Consider the following 13,052-nt stretch of genomic DNA (forward strand, 5'->3'; position numbering starts at 1 on the left):
GAAGGAGAGGAGCTGTTTCTCTCTCTCCACAGATGTTGCCAGACCTTCTGAATCTCTCCAGAATTTCCTGTTTTTATTCTAATCTAAACATTCCCTGGGCTCTAAGGCAGGAAAATAGGAGGTGCGTGAGCAGTTTGGTTGATGATTCAGTAAGTATCTTATGACTAGGAATCTGAAGGTAACCCATCAACACAAGGCACAGTCCAGTATTCCCTAACCGTTCGGATCTCATTTTACCTAAAGGCCAAAATTGATCATATTTTGCGACCTGCAAATCCCTGACAGATTTGCACTTCATAACTGGATTCCGGATGGCTCAGTGTTAACATTTGGTTTCAGTATAAATCGCTATTTGATCCCAGGTCATCATCCAGGAAATTATTGTGACGTTCAGAACGAAGCCATTGATTGTCAGGTGGCTGCTTTCTGCCGCAAACTGGTCCTTATGACCTCTTCACAGTGCGAGATGCCAATGGTGATCTCCCGACTCTCGATGAGTTCAATTGCTCGCAATCGCGCGGTCCGCACCCCTCTGTGTACTGGCGCTGTTAGGAATTCCATTCCAATCGCCCTTCAAGTGTATTTACAAAAAAAGGTAACAGGAACAATCAAATATATCGGTGTATGCTTGTCAAGAAATAACAGTGTCAAGTGTGGTAGTGGAGAAGAATGTTAATGGCAAGAGATTTCAAGAATACTTTGGCTTTCAATGAACCCCATGTCCATTGCACAATGGGTGATGTTACCTATTGAAGTCTAGGCAAATCCACGAGCTATTACTTTAAAAAACTTTGCGTGAAGCAGAAAAAATAAGTGAATTTACACTCATCTAATTAATTGGAAGGTCTAACAATTTGCTGCTTCGCTGGATCAGAAAGTCCCTGGAGAATGAATAAATGACTTGGTTTATTTCTACCAGAATCCTAAACTGTCGTAATTATTGTTATTTGCTGGAAAGACGATGAGCAGTTCAAAGTGCCTTCCGAGCGTTGCTATTATTAGCACATTTCTTGCACGTAACAGTAACATTAACACTCCCTTTGTCCTTTTGTTCATGACATCATTATCAGTCTCTCCTTTGCCCTCACCTATCGCTGGCCTTCTATCCAGCTTTACCTGCTACACCCACTTTGAACTATCTAAATGGCCTGATAGTTCTACTTCGCTTTAGCTCCGAACAAGAGAGATGCAAACTCGAAACTTCAGCTTTTCTTTCCCCCCATCAGATGCTCTAAGTTCGGCTGCGTTTTTCCAATCTGTTCTGTTTTTGTTTCAGATTTCAAGCACCCGCAGTCATTTGCTTAGGACTCAGTGTTTAAATCACTAGCAATGCTTTTCCAGAAATGCCTTCCTTAACGAAGTGCTGATCTTCCCTCCGACAGGCCTCCTGTTTGTCAAATTTTCCCTGATCCTCCAATGATTTCTATTTCCCTCCTTTTGCTTGATAAGTTGTTTAACAAATGTCGCCATCACAACCACATTTCCTTCTTCAGCGAGCGTGTCTACCTCCATCTTTCGCCATGTGTATTCCATCTGGACTTTCATTCCTCATGTTCCGAAACCACTCAGTATTACAGGTATATCCAGGACATACAACGTTGCCCGGAATGCACTTCTGTCCGCATCCAAAGGTCAACAATCAGTGTCATGTGCTGCCAAATGTATTCACGTGCCCTCCCGCCCCATCAGCATCGACTCATCCTAACTCAAAACTGCCCTGGCCCCTGACTGATTTTATTTTTCGTCTGATCTGACAAGTTAAGAGGAATATTTTTAGCTTCTTTTCAGGTGTTAAGGAACACAAGCTCCAACAAGTACTTGATAACCAGAAACCACACCCGTCCTGTCCCTCTGACCCCATCCCGTCTCATAATCCCAGCCCTTGCCATGCATTCACAATATTCTCTGGCTTTCCCCTCTGTGACACTGAACTTTCAGTACCCAGCAAATGACTCAGTTGCATGACCTAACCTACTTACCACAATTTATTTTGGGCTCGGCCCCATGCTGAACTCTTCTTCTTCTACCTTCGACTTTGTGTTCACCTCTTTGGGCAAGGAGTACGCCACCCATTGCATGGACACCTTCTACCGCCTCGAGTATCCTCCCTCCACCATGTGAACTGTCTCTGGTATATTACCTGCTCTTGATCTTTTCATTGAGATCATCAGTGCGAAATCAGCCAACTCAATTTACCTGGTCCTTTCATACACACTAGGCTGTCTCCTTCTGAACTTGCTACTGTCCGTTGTTTTACGTCCAAACCTAACTGTGTTCGCAAACCTGCCAGCAAGGGTGGTATATTGTTATCTGGCACACTGGCCACTACCTCACAGAAGCTGAGCGCCAACTCGGAGAAAATGCTACCTATCTCCGCTTGTAGCATGGTCCCACCACGGAACATGAAGCCATTGATTCCAGGACTGTCACTTACCTTTTATCCTCTTGAGACCTTCAGTCCACTGCTTCCACTCATCGTCTCCCATGCTCCATCTCCGGCATTCCCGACCCTTATTTAACTCCTCTGTCTTCATTTTTGTTGATAGAATGCTCACCAATATTCATGACAAGCCCACCGACTCTGAAAGAATCCTCCACACATTCTAAACCGCACCCTGCTTCGTGTAATGGCTCCATCCCATTCTCCCAGTTTTTTCGATTATTTCACACCTGTTTCCTTGATTCCACAATAAAAATCGGAAGTTTGGGCATGTGCCCCTTCTTCTTTCACCGAGGTGCCTCAGGCACTGTGGTTGACTGGGCCTTTAACTAGGCCCTCACCACCTTCCGCGCTTCTGCCCTCACTTCATCCTCTCCCTGCCAGAGCCATGATGGAACTCCCTTGGTCCTCAATTTTCACCATACTCTCTTCACATTCAAATAATCTTTCAGCGCCATTTCTGCCAGTTCCAGCATGATGAACACACCTAACACAGCTACCATGCATCCCCTTGTCAACATCACATCGGAATAATTCATTCTGCGATACTCTTGTACACTCCTCCATCACCCTAAACACTTCGTCCCGCTCCCACAGCACTTTCCATTGCATTGCAGAAGTTGCAACATCTGACACTTTCCCTTCTCCCTCATCACCATCCAAGCGCCCAAACAATGCTTGCAGGTGAAACAGGGTTTCCATTGCACCTCCTTCAATTTGGTCTGCTGCATTCATTGCTCCAAATGTGATCTCCTTTACACAACGTATACCAAATCCAGGCTGGGTGGCCGCTTTGCAATACACCTCCATTCTGTCTACAAGCATAACGCAGCCACTTGCCATTTCAACACCCCATTCTGCTCTCATGCCCACAAGTCCGTTCTTTGCCTCCTGCAATGCTTCACTGAAACCCATAGCAAACTGGAGGAACAGTACCTCATCTCCTGACTAGGCACCTTATGCTGTTTGAACTTCAGATTAAGTTCACAACTTCTGCCCATTAAATTTACCCACATGTATAATCCTCTTTTTTTTACACTCACTTTTATTTCTTCTACTTATTTTCGTCATTTGGCCATGTTTGTAAAACTTTTTTTATCACCCTTCTTTCCCATTATCTATCCCTTTCCCGCACCACTGCCCCCTTCCCCAACACCATCCCCAAAGGCGTCATTTGTTACTTGTTACATGTTGTTCTTTCACTCAATGCTACTCTTGCCCTGCTATTATCACATTCTGATTTCTTATATTTTTGCTACAGTGAGCACCGCTTTTTGCTGTACTACTACAATTAAGACGCCTTGTGTCCTTGTAGCTCTGACACTGTTGTCAATCTGTCCTTTGACCTCACCTATCGCTGGCCTTCTATCCCGATTCACGTGCCAAAATCCCCTTAAACAGCTTAAATTTCATCATGGTCCCACTTCTCTTCAGCTCTGAAGAAGAGTCATACGGGCTCGAAGCGATGACTCTGTTTCTCTCTCCACAGATGCTGCTAGGCGTGCTGAACTTTTCCAGCATTGCCTGTTTTTATCTCATAACTTTACATCATTCCCGAGTAACGGAAACTGGAAGTGAATTTCCAAATCAGAATACTAGATGTACCCTAACAACTATGAGCTGAATATGAGGTCGACCCGAGAGCCTCAACATCCACCAATATGCATGATTTACCCAGAATGCTGAAGAAATCCAGCACACCACCGCGCAACTTTGTATATTCAGGGTATGACATCCAGCCTCCTAAAGCTTTTCCGACAGTTACAAAACTGTGTTGAGTTTTCACACAGGTAGAGCTTTTCGTGCACTTTTTCACGTTATGGGGAATGGAGATTTTGAAAGAGATAAAAATGGACTGGGTTCAATAGGCAGGTAGCAGTTAACCAAAGAGAGGTTCAAACAAGGGAGGCGGAATTTAAATTATACCACTTGGCTGGGAGGCTGGGAGTTGGGAGTAGCGAACATTAGGGGCGGTCCCCGCAGGAAGCCAAGGCCGTGAATGCAGAGTGAGTGAAACTTTACTTTTTGGGAGGGGAGCAAATTTTGTTTGTGTGTGTGTTTGTGTCTGTATGTGTGTGTGTGTGTGTGTTTTATTTTGTGTAGGGGGGAAGAGCGGGGGGGGTTTGAGTTGGGACGGCAGGCTAAGGAGGTAATCAGTTCATGATGACAACCTGTGAACAGCAGGGCTCAACCTGCCAGAGACGCTGACGCCACAGGACATAATGTTCATTAAACCCCACCGAACTAATGCATTGTCCGGTTTTTTGGAGAGATCAACGCAGGTTTGCCACAGGCTTAGGAACGAGGGTCAAGGTGGTGAAAGGCAAAACCCTTTTTGGGATTGTAGCCCTAGTCCAATATGGCAGTGGAAATTACAAAGATTGGGTGATTGAGAGGAAAGGTCGTGAGGGAGCGGAACCTCGTTGGTGCGGGACATGTTGACAGAAGATAAAGTTTGGATGGTTGGTCATTGGTAAAAAGGACACTTCTAATTTTGCTTGGATAATTTTCTGATCAAGGAGAAGAAGAAAAACTCTGCAGCGAAGCAGCAAGAAAGGGTATGTCACTGGGACAATGTCATTGTCTGCGCATAATATCTTTCAAAACAAACTCTTGTTTGGGATCCTAAATATTATATTTACATATCCCCGTGTCAGGGACACACAGTTATTGGTTCCACTTCTCCATGATTCAGTGTAATACAGCGATACCAGTCATATTTATAATTAGTACTGAAGGAGCGAAAAGGATCCAAAAATGAAACAAAATTCTAAGTGCCTGTTCATTTTTGTGGGATCAGCCCTTAATGTGCAGACTTATGAATTTCTTGCCAGGATAGTTCTGAATTAGGTAGTGTCCTGTATTTCGAAATGTCTGCCTTGAATGAAATAATTCAAAGCTGCTGAATGAATGTGTTTGTTTAAGTGAATGTGACTTCGAGCAACAATCAAACATAATTCTCTTGGTGGGAACTCATCCCGCGTATTAATCGGGGGCACTTGAATAGTTTCCTTCAGAGTTCCTTCTTGAGGTGCCGTTTCCAGACCAGCAGAAATCGAGAAGAGGCCATTCGGCCCATCGAGGCGGCACCGACAGGTCAGAAACTGCTGACCTACCTATCTAATTCCATTTACCAGCATTTGGCCCATAGACTTTTAAGTTATGGTGTGCCAAGTGCTCATCCAGATACTTTGTAATGGCAATGCATTCCAGACCGTCACCTGGGTAAAAATAGTTTTTCCTCATTACCCCCTAAACCAGCTGCCCCTCACGTTGAACATAGGCCCCTTTGTGAATTACCCTACAACTAAGGGGAACAGTTGCTCACTATCCACCATGTCCATGCCCATCATAATATTGTACACTTCGATCTTGTCGCCCCTCAGTCTTCTTTGCTCCAAGGAAAAAAACCTAAGTCTGCCCAACCTCTGTTCATAACCTGAATATTTAATCCAAGGCAACATCGCGGTGAATCTCCTTTGCACCCACTCCAGTATAATCACATGTTTCCTATAATGTGGCAACCAGAACTGCAGACAATGCCCAAGCTGTGGCCCACATAAGGTTCGATAGAACTCCAGCATGTGCTCCCGGCATTTGAATTCTATTCATCGATTGATAAGGGCAAATGTTTTGTATGCATTTTTCACTACTCCACTAATATGACCCTCTGCCTTCAGAGATCTATGGAAACGCCCGCCAAGGTCCCTTTGTTGCTCATATATTTAAACTCTTTTAAAAAGCACCTGGATCTGCATGTAAAGTGCTGTTAGTTGCAGGGCTATGGGACTGGTGGCGTGAGGTGGGGTTAGAAAGAGAACGTGGATGTCCTCGCGCTGGCATGGACAAGATGGGCCGAATGACCTCCTTCTGTGCAGCAACTTTTCTCCTGTTCCATCGTTGAAATCTAGGAATGTTGAAATCACCTAATGTAATTAACCTTTTCCTATTGCTTTTACACATCTCTGCAAATTTTGCACATATTTGCTCCTCAATTTCGCGCTGAATATCTCGGAGTCTTTAATAAACACCTAACAATGCGGCTGCCCATTTTTTATTCCTCAGCTCTAACTGCAAAGCTTCACTCGATGCCCCCTCCAAGATATCATATCTCCTTACTGCATTAACTGACTCCTTAACTAATAATGCAACACCTCCTCCTCAATTAAACCCTCCCCTGTCTCGCCTGAACATTCCATATCCCTGAATGTTGAACTGGAAAACCAGCCCTTCCCTCAACTATGTTTCAATGATGGCCACTATATCACAATTGCACTTTTCAATCCTTCAATCCAGCCCTTCACTCATCTGTTTTACCTGTAATACTCCTGGCATTAAACTAGAGGCCATCCAGCCTTGCCTTACTCCCTTGAAAGCTTAATGCATCTGTATTTCCTCTGACTTTATTTCTGTACTGTATTATGATGTGTCCTTATCCTGATAACGCTGTGTCCCATCCCCCTGCCGAATTAGTTTGAAATCCTGACAACAGCACTAGGAAACCCACCCGTAAGGTTGTTATTCCCGCTCTGGTTCAGATGTAGTCTGTCCCGTTGTACAGATTCCAAGTTCCCTAGAAAGGGTTCCAGTGTTCCCAGAATCTAAAAACTCCCTCCTGCGCAAACGCTAAAGCCACGTATTCATCTGCGTTATTCTCCTTATCTGAGCTCGATAGCACGTGGCACTGGTAACCATCTTGAGATTACAACCCGAGAAGTCTTGCTTTTTAGTCGACTGCCTTATTCCCTGAATTCTTGATGCAAGACCTCATCCCTCTTTCTACCTATGTCATTGTTACCAAATTGTACCAAAAACACTGCCTTTTCACTCTCCCTCTTCAGGATTCCCTGCAGCCGTTCATTGACATCCCGGACCCTGGCACCGTCCTGGAGCCACGTTGACGGCCACAGCGCGCCCTGACATAAGAATCGCCTATTACAATGTTACTTCCTCCCTTCCCCCCTCCTGTTCAGACAGGCTGCCTGTGGCGCCAGAAGCTTTTCTCTGTCTGCATGCCCTGGGCGACCCAGCGACCTTTTCAGCCTCCAAAATGGAATACCGATTTGCGAGCGGGACCCCAGGGGATCCTTAACTACCTGCCTGCATCTCTTGGACTGCCTGGCGGTCACCCATCCCTTCCATCCTCAAGTCCTTTCATCTTCGGTGTGACGACCACTCTAACCGTGCTGTCGATGATGCTCTCATCCTCGCGGATGCTCCTCAGTGGCTCCAGACAAAGTTCCAGCTATGAAACCCGGACTTCCTGGAGCTGCAGGAGGACTCACCTCCTTCACATATGCTGCTCCCGGGCACTGTAAATATCCCCGGCTTCCCACATGGAGCACGAGGACGGCACCACGGCTCCTGCCATGCCTAATCCTTTTAATTTAAACATTTTAAGTCAATTACTCTTGAGCCCTTCTTTCCTGATCTTCGTTACTACAGAATATAGAAACTAAAAACAACAAAAACACCTTAAACTATCAGAGGTTAAAATAGTAAATAACTTACCCACTACTTACCACTGATTTCTTTCCATGATAGTCTCTACTGATGTAGTATGGCAAAACCCTCGCTCTGAAAATTTAAGAATTTGGCAAAAAATGCAAAGAACAGGCCGCCCCCTACGCACCGAATTCCCACTGTGCACCAAATTGCCAATACCCAAGCTGGATTTGCCCCTCTGTGGATTTGATCTCTCCTTGTTCGTGTGCAAGCAGGGGTTTCACTGCATTTATAATTGAAAATGATTTGAAAAGTTATGAATGTTGATTAATTTTTGTATCATTGTATGGGGAACGTGCTTCTGGGCTAACAGCACGAATGAGGCCGCGGGGAGGTGTGAACAATGTCTTATTATGGGGCTACATGTCTTGGGCTATATTGATAAGCGTTTTTCCAGTGCTTCAGAATTAGGCTGATCACAGTTTCCATTTCTAAAACAAGCAGCTGAAATTCCTCCATCTCCAATTGCATTCTTCCGTTTTAGCTTTGATTCCAATTTTTTTTTTGTTTATTTTCTCACTGTTGAATGTTGTTTCATTACGGCACAGCTTCAGGTTTACGATTGAACTCTCTTCTCGCTCTTTCATATTTTCTCACAAATGCATTTCGGATGATTTCACTGTAACGGGACCATGCTGAAAAGTGAAGCACTTTAATGGGGCGTTGTATAATGTTCACTGTTTTTGTAGGGATGTTCGCTGCTTCTGTCCGACGATGGTTCCTTCCAGTTAAGTGTGAACTTATTGGGAGCATAGATGAAATTGACTTCCGGCTAATTGAATCGTGGAACAATCCAGCATTGTACTTTACAATTGCAAGATAATGCTTTTATTTTTTTTTTTGTGAGGTCTGCTTGGAAGGTTCATGAAATATTTTTCTGTGCATTGTATATGATATAGACAGTTGGAGACATGCGTTGTTGCTCAAAATGTTAAACTGCTCACCGCGGCTCAACAGCACAGATTGTGAATACTAACGTTTGAAATCTGGCTGGCTAATAGAATGGAGAAGCAGGATGTAATGGCTAAATTCATCGTTGAAAAAAGAGAGGAGATGGTTGGAGAGAGAGAGAGGACAAAATAACATAAAGTTATCATCAGTGTGAAACATGCACAAGGTTGGACGGCTGATATGCTCACAACAATTATTGAGACAAAACTGATTTTAAGTTGCACAAATGATGGTGCCACATATAGTGAGGATTCATGGTGGATCTGCTCGGTGTGAGGTAAAACTGTCAAGCCTTCAAGAGAGTTTTTTTTTAAACTTCATTTTCCTTCCTTACTGCAGGCTAGGCACAATAGGGTCATGTTTCATTTCCATGATGACAACTGACAGCTTCACTATAGTGATTTAAATACCATCTGACAATTCAGTTGAAAAAAAAACATGATTTCAAGAACATAATTAAATTTAGTGCTCAAGAAAATGTGCTGAGGGAATTGATCACAAAAGTATTGTTCCCAGCTTACTGGTTCCGTAACACAAATGGGCACAGGTAATGATGCTTTATTGCGCTAACTGAACTGTTAAAGACATGTTTGCACTATTATTCTCATCCTACTCTGATTTTATTTACCTTTTAATCTCATCCTACTCTGATTTTAATCAGTTTATCCAACTGCCAAATCCATCAGCTCCAGTCTTCCTTCCAGCTCGGATACGACATTTCCGCTTTCTTCCTAAATATATCATTCACAGGCTAGGCCTCCAAATCACTCTTCCAATGGTATCCAGAACCTTCAATTCACTCTGGTGTGAGTTTATTTATTTTATTTTAAAAACTGTTTGAGCAAAGCACTGATTGATTCGCTTGTACCAGTAGAAGAAACCAGCTGTAATAAACGTTGTCGCAAGGAATTCCGTCCCGTTCGAACCCAGCCCAAATGACAATTTCAGACGTTGGATTCCGCCTGTGTAAAATGCCTTCCGCCTCTCGGCTGGCACTGCACTGCAGAGTCATTCTGCCCTTTCTGTGGAATCGATAACATTGATACAAATTGTTTCAATATTTCATGAATCATTGTTGTTTTTAAAAATAAAACCCAATCAAAGGTTCAAAAAAACAGTGTGAAACGGATGATGCTGCGATAAAGTATTAACTACCACCACAGATGGTGCCACCTCCTGCTGTGGCCCCACATCTTAACAATAACTGCTATGCTTTATCTTCCCCCCTCTCCGAATTAACTTGGCGGCGATTGAGATCCTTTCCCGAGGAAAATGCTTTCTGCCCAAATGTCTCACTGGGCACCAGCTGGGAAAGGCTGTGACCGATCTCCCTATCGTTCTACCTGAAGCGATAATGCGATGGAATCGGGCGCTTTATTTCCTAGATTACTTCCTGAAAATTACTCCTGTGTGCTACCTTATAATCACCTTGTCCTTTGAAGCAACAGACTTTCCATATGGTTCACAGTCGCTTTCAACTTTGACCGATTCGTGGCCATTTGTTGTGAAAAAGTGAGAACAAAGTATTGCCCCGAGAAAACTGAAGCTGAGGATTTTGGAACAGTGAGCGTGGTGGCTGCTTTAAAATGGTCTCATGGGACTTTATACGGGAACCAATATGTAAACTTGATAATGTATTGTTACTTCACCCACATCATCCTTATATTTGATGTTCTTCCGATTTTTCTTCTCAATCTCCCAATGATCAGACACATTGTGGTTTCCAGTAGAATCCAACGACGCTTCCAGAGCTGCAATAAGAAAGAGGATCGCTAGGAACTAGAGCTGGTGAGCCGAAGGAATTCCATCATTTTAATTTTCCGAATTCCTGGCAGTTTAATTCTGTTAACGGCATTCCACCTTCTTTATAGCAATTATCCGAATTTCCACAAACTGTTAATATAACAGAAATCAGAGCAGTATTTCTGCAGCGTCACAATAATTGGACCAACACGTGTATTCACATTCTTACCCGGATTAAATCATAGAGGAGTTGGTGAACGATGTAAAACGCCCACTCAACCTTAATCCAAAAAGGGCGAAAATTTGATTCGAATGATGGCCATCGAGGAGGGTGAGATACTCGCCCAAGTACACTGGAGCCTGGTGATGGTGAAGGTGGTGACTGACTGAATCATCATCACAGAAGAGCAAACTCAGCAAGGTGGATCGGAGTGTGGGGGAGGAGGTTTGGGGGGCGGTGGGTAAAGCTTGAGCTGCTACTTGATCCTCTAACAGCTCAGTCAGTGGTGGGCGGGGCGTGTGAAAGTGGGGTTGTTCTGTGAGTGGACTGTTCCATTTATGTTAATGGTGATGCTGTGAAGTAGGGGTTTTTGTGTCCACAGTGCTCTCTGTTAACCATTTATTCAACCATAGGCTTTGGGTGTCGCTGGCAACGCCAACGGTTATTGCAGATTCCTAATTGTCCTTGAGACGTTTGTGCTGAGCTGCCTTCTACAACCGCTGAATTCCATGTTGTGTAGTTACACCTACAGTGCGGTGAGGGAGAATTCCAGGAATTTGACACAGCCAAAGTCATTAAATGGCGGTTTATTTCCATGTCATTATGGTGTGTCGCGCTGGGGAAAATGGAGGTGGCGGTCTTCCAATCTGCTTGCTACCCTTGCACTTGTAGGCGGTAGTGGGCGTGAGATTCTAATGTGCTGTGTAAGGAGGGTTGTGGAGCCTGCAGTCCTTCCTGTTGATGGTACACACGGCTGCCAATTTGCGTCGATGGTGGATGTAATGAATGTTCGTGGAAAAGGCAAACAAAGAGCGGCCCGCTTTGTCCTGTATGTTGCCAAGTTTCTCGAATTTTGTTAGACTTACACTGACACAGGTAAATGTAGAGTACACCATCACACTCCGGACTGGTTCTTTGGAGATGATTGAATCTCAGGGATTGTGTTGCAGATCAGAAGTGCTCGCCCTTGCTTTATTCCCAGTGTCTATAAACTTAACGAATGAGAACACTTTCTTCCTGTACAGCCTGCACAGGATCCACATTGTTATGAACACCAATATCATAACTCCAATTAATCGCCTCCTCTTCAAGGAGAACAGATCAAATTTCACACACCTAATCAGGTAATTGAATTCTTCCACTTTGAACCACCGTCTGTGCTTCCTCTGTAATACCTTCATGTCATTCCTATCGTGTTCTGTTCAACACTGTGCAAAGCACTGCAGCTGAAGCTGAATTACTGCTGCTCACATGTTTGTCATGACTGTTTTGCCCTTAAGCTTCACCTTTCTTACTATAAAACAGAAGGACTGTATGCTTTAACATCATAGTCTGTCAGCTTCACATATTTATGGGAACAAAGCAGCCCTCTCTGCCTCGGACCCTCTTTAAAATATACACATGATTCTCAATAAACTGACCTCAATCGTCTTAACAAAGTAATCACTTCAAACCTTTATGTCATTGTCAAATTTTGAAATGATGTGTTGTGCACCCAATTTTCTGCCATTACCGCACACTTTGAAAAGAAGGCAACTAACATTGATACGTTAATTGTTTTTCGAGGGAATGGGGAAATGCAAGTTATCTTACGTAGAAAGTTTGGACAGTCTTGGGCAGGATCCAATTTCGAAGAACGAGAGATGAGTGGACATACACATATAAGATCCTGACAGGACTTGACAGGGTGAATGGTGAATGGACGTCTTTCCTCTTCGGAGAGTCTAGAACTTGGTGGATCAGTAAAAAAAACATGGATTCTCACATTTAAGACGCAGGTGTGACGAATGTTTCTCTCAGATCTTCGTGAACGTTTCGCTCTCTCTTGTCCAACGAGCAGTGGCATCAGGGCCTGTGTAATTTATTTTTAAGGCAGGTGTAAATGCATACATAACTAACAAAGGAGCCGAAGTTGATCGGGGGTAGGTCAATTGTGGAGCAGAGTCCACAGTAACATCAGCGATGATCTAGATTGTCCGATGACTTATTCTTACTTCTAATTTGCATGTGTGCGGTGTCTGTTATCGCTGAAGAAACTCAGCCTGTGGCTGTATCTGTGTAAGAGTGGGAGAGGTGGCTGATCTGTGTGGAGAGATATCTCTGTGTTGGTAATGTTTAACTGTGTGAGTGCTGCCGGAGGTGGGCGCTTGTTTCCATGAATGGGGAGAAGTCCTCCCTGTGGAGGAAGGCTGC

Source organism: Cetorhinus maximus, unplaced genomic scaffold (assembly GCF_964194155.1).
Source record: "Cetorhinus maximus unplaced genomic scaffold, sCetMax3.hap1.1 HAP1_SCAFFOLD_204, whole genome shotgun sequence".
NCBI classification, from domain to species: domain Eukaryota; kingdom Metazoa; phylum Chordata; class Chondrichthyes; order Lamniformes; family Cetorhinidae; genus Cetorhinus; species Cetorhinus maximus.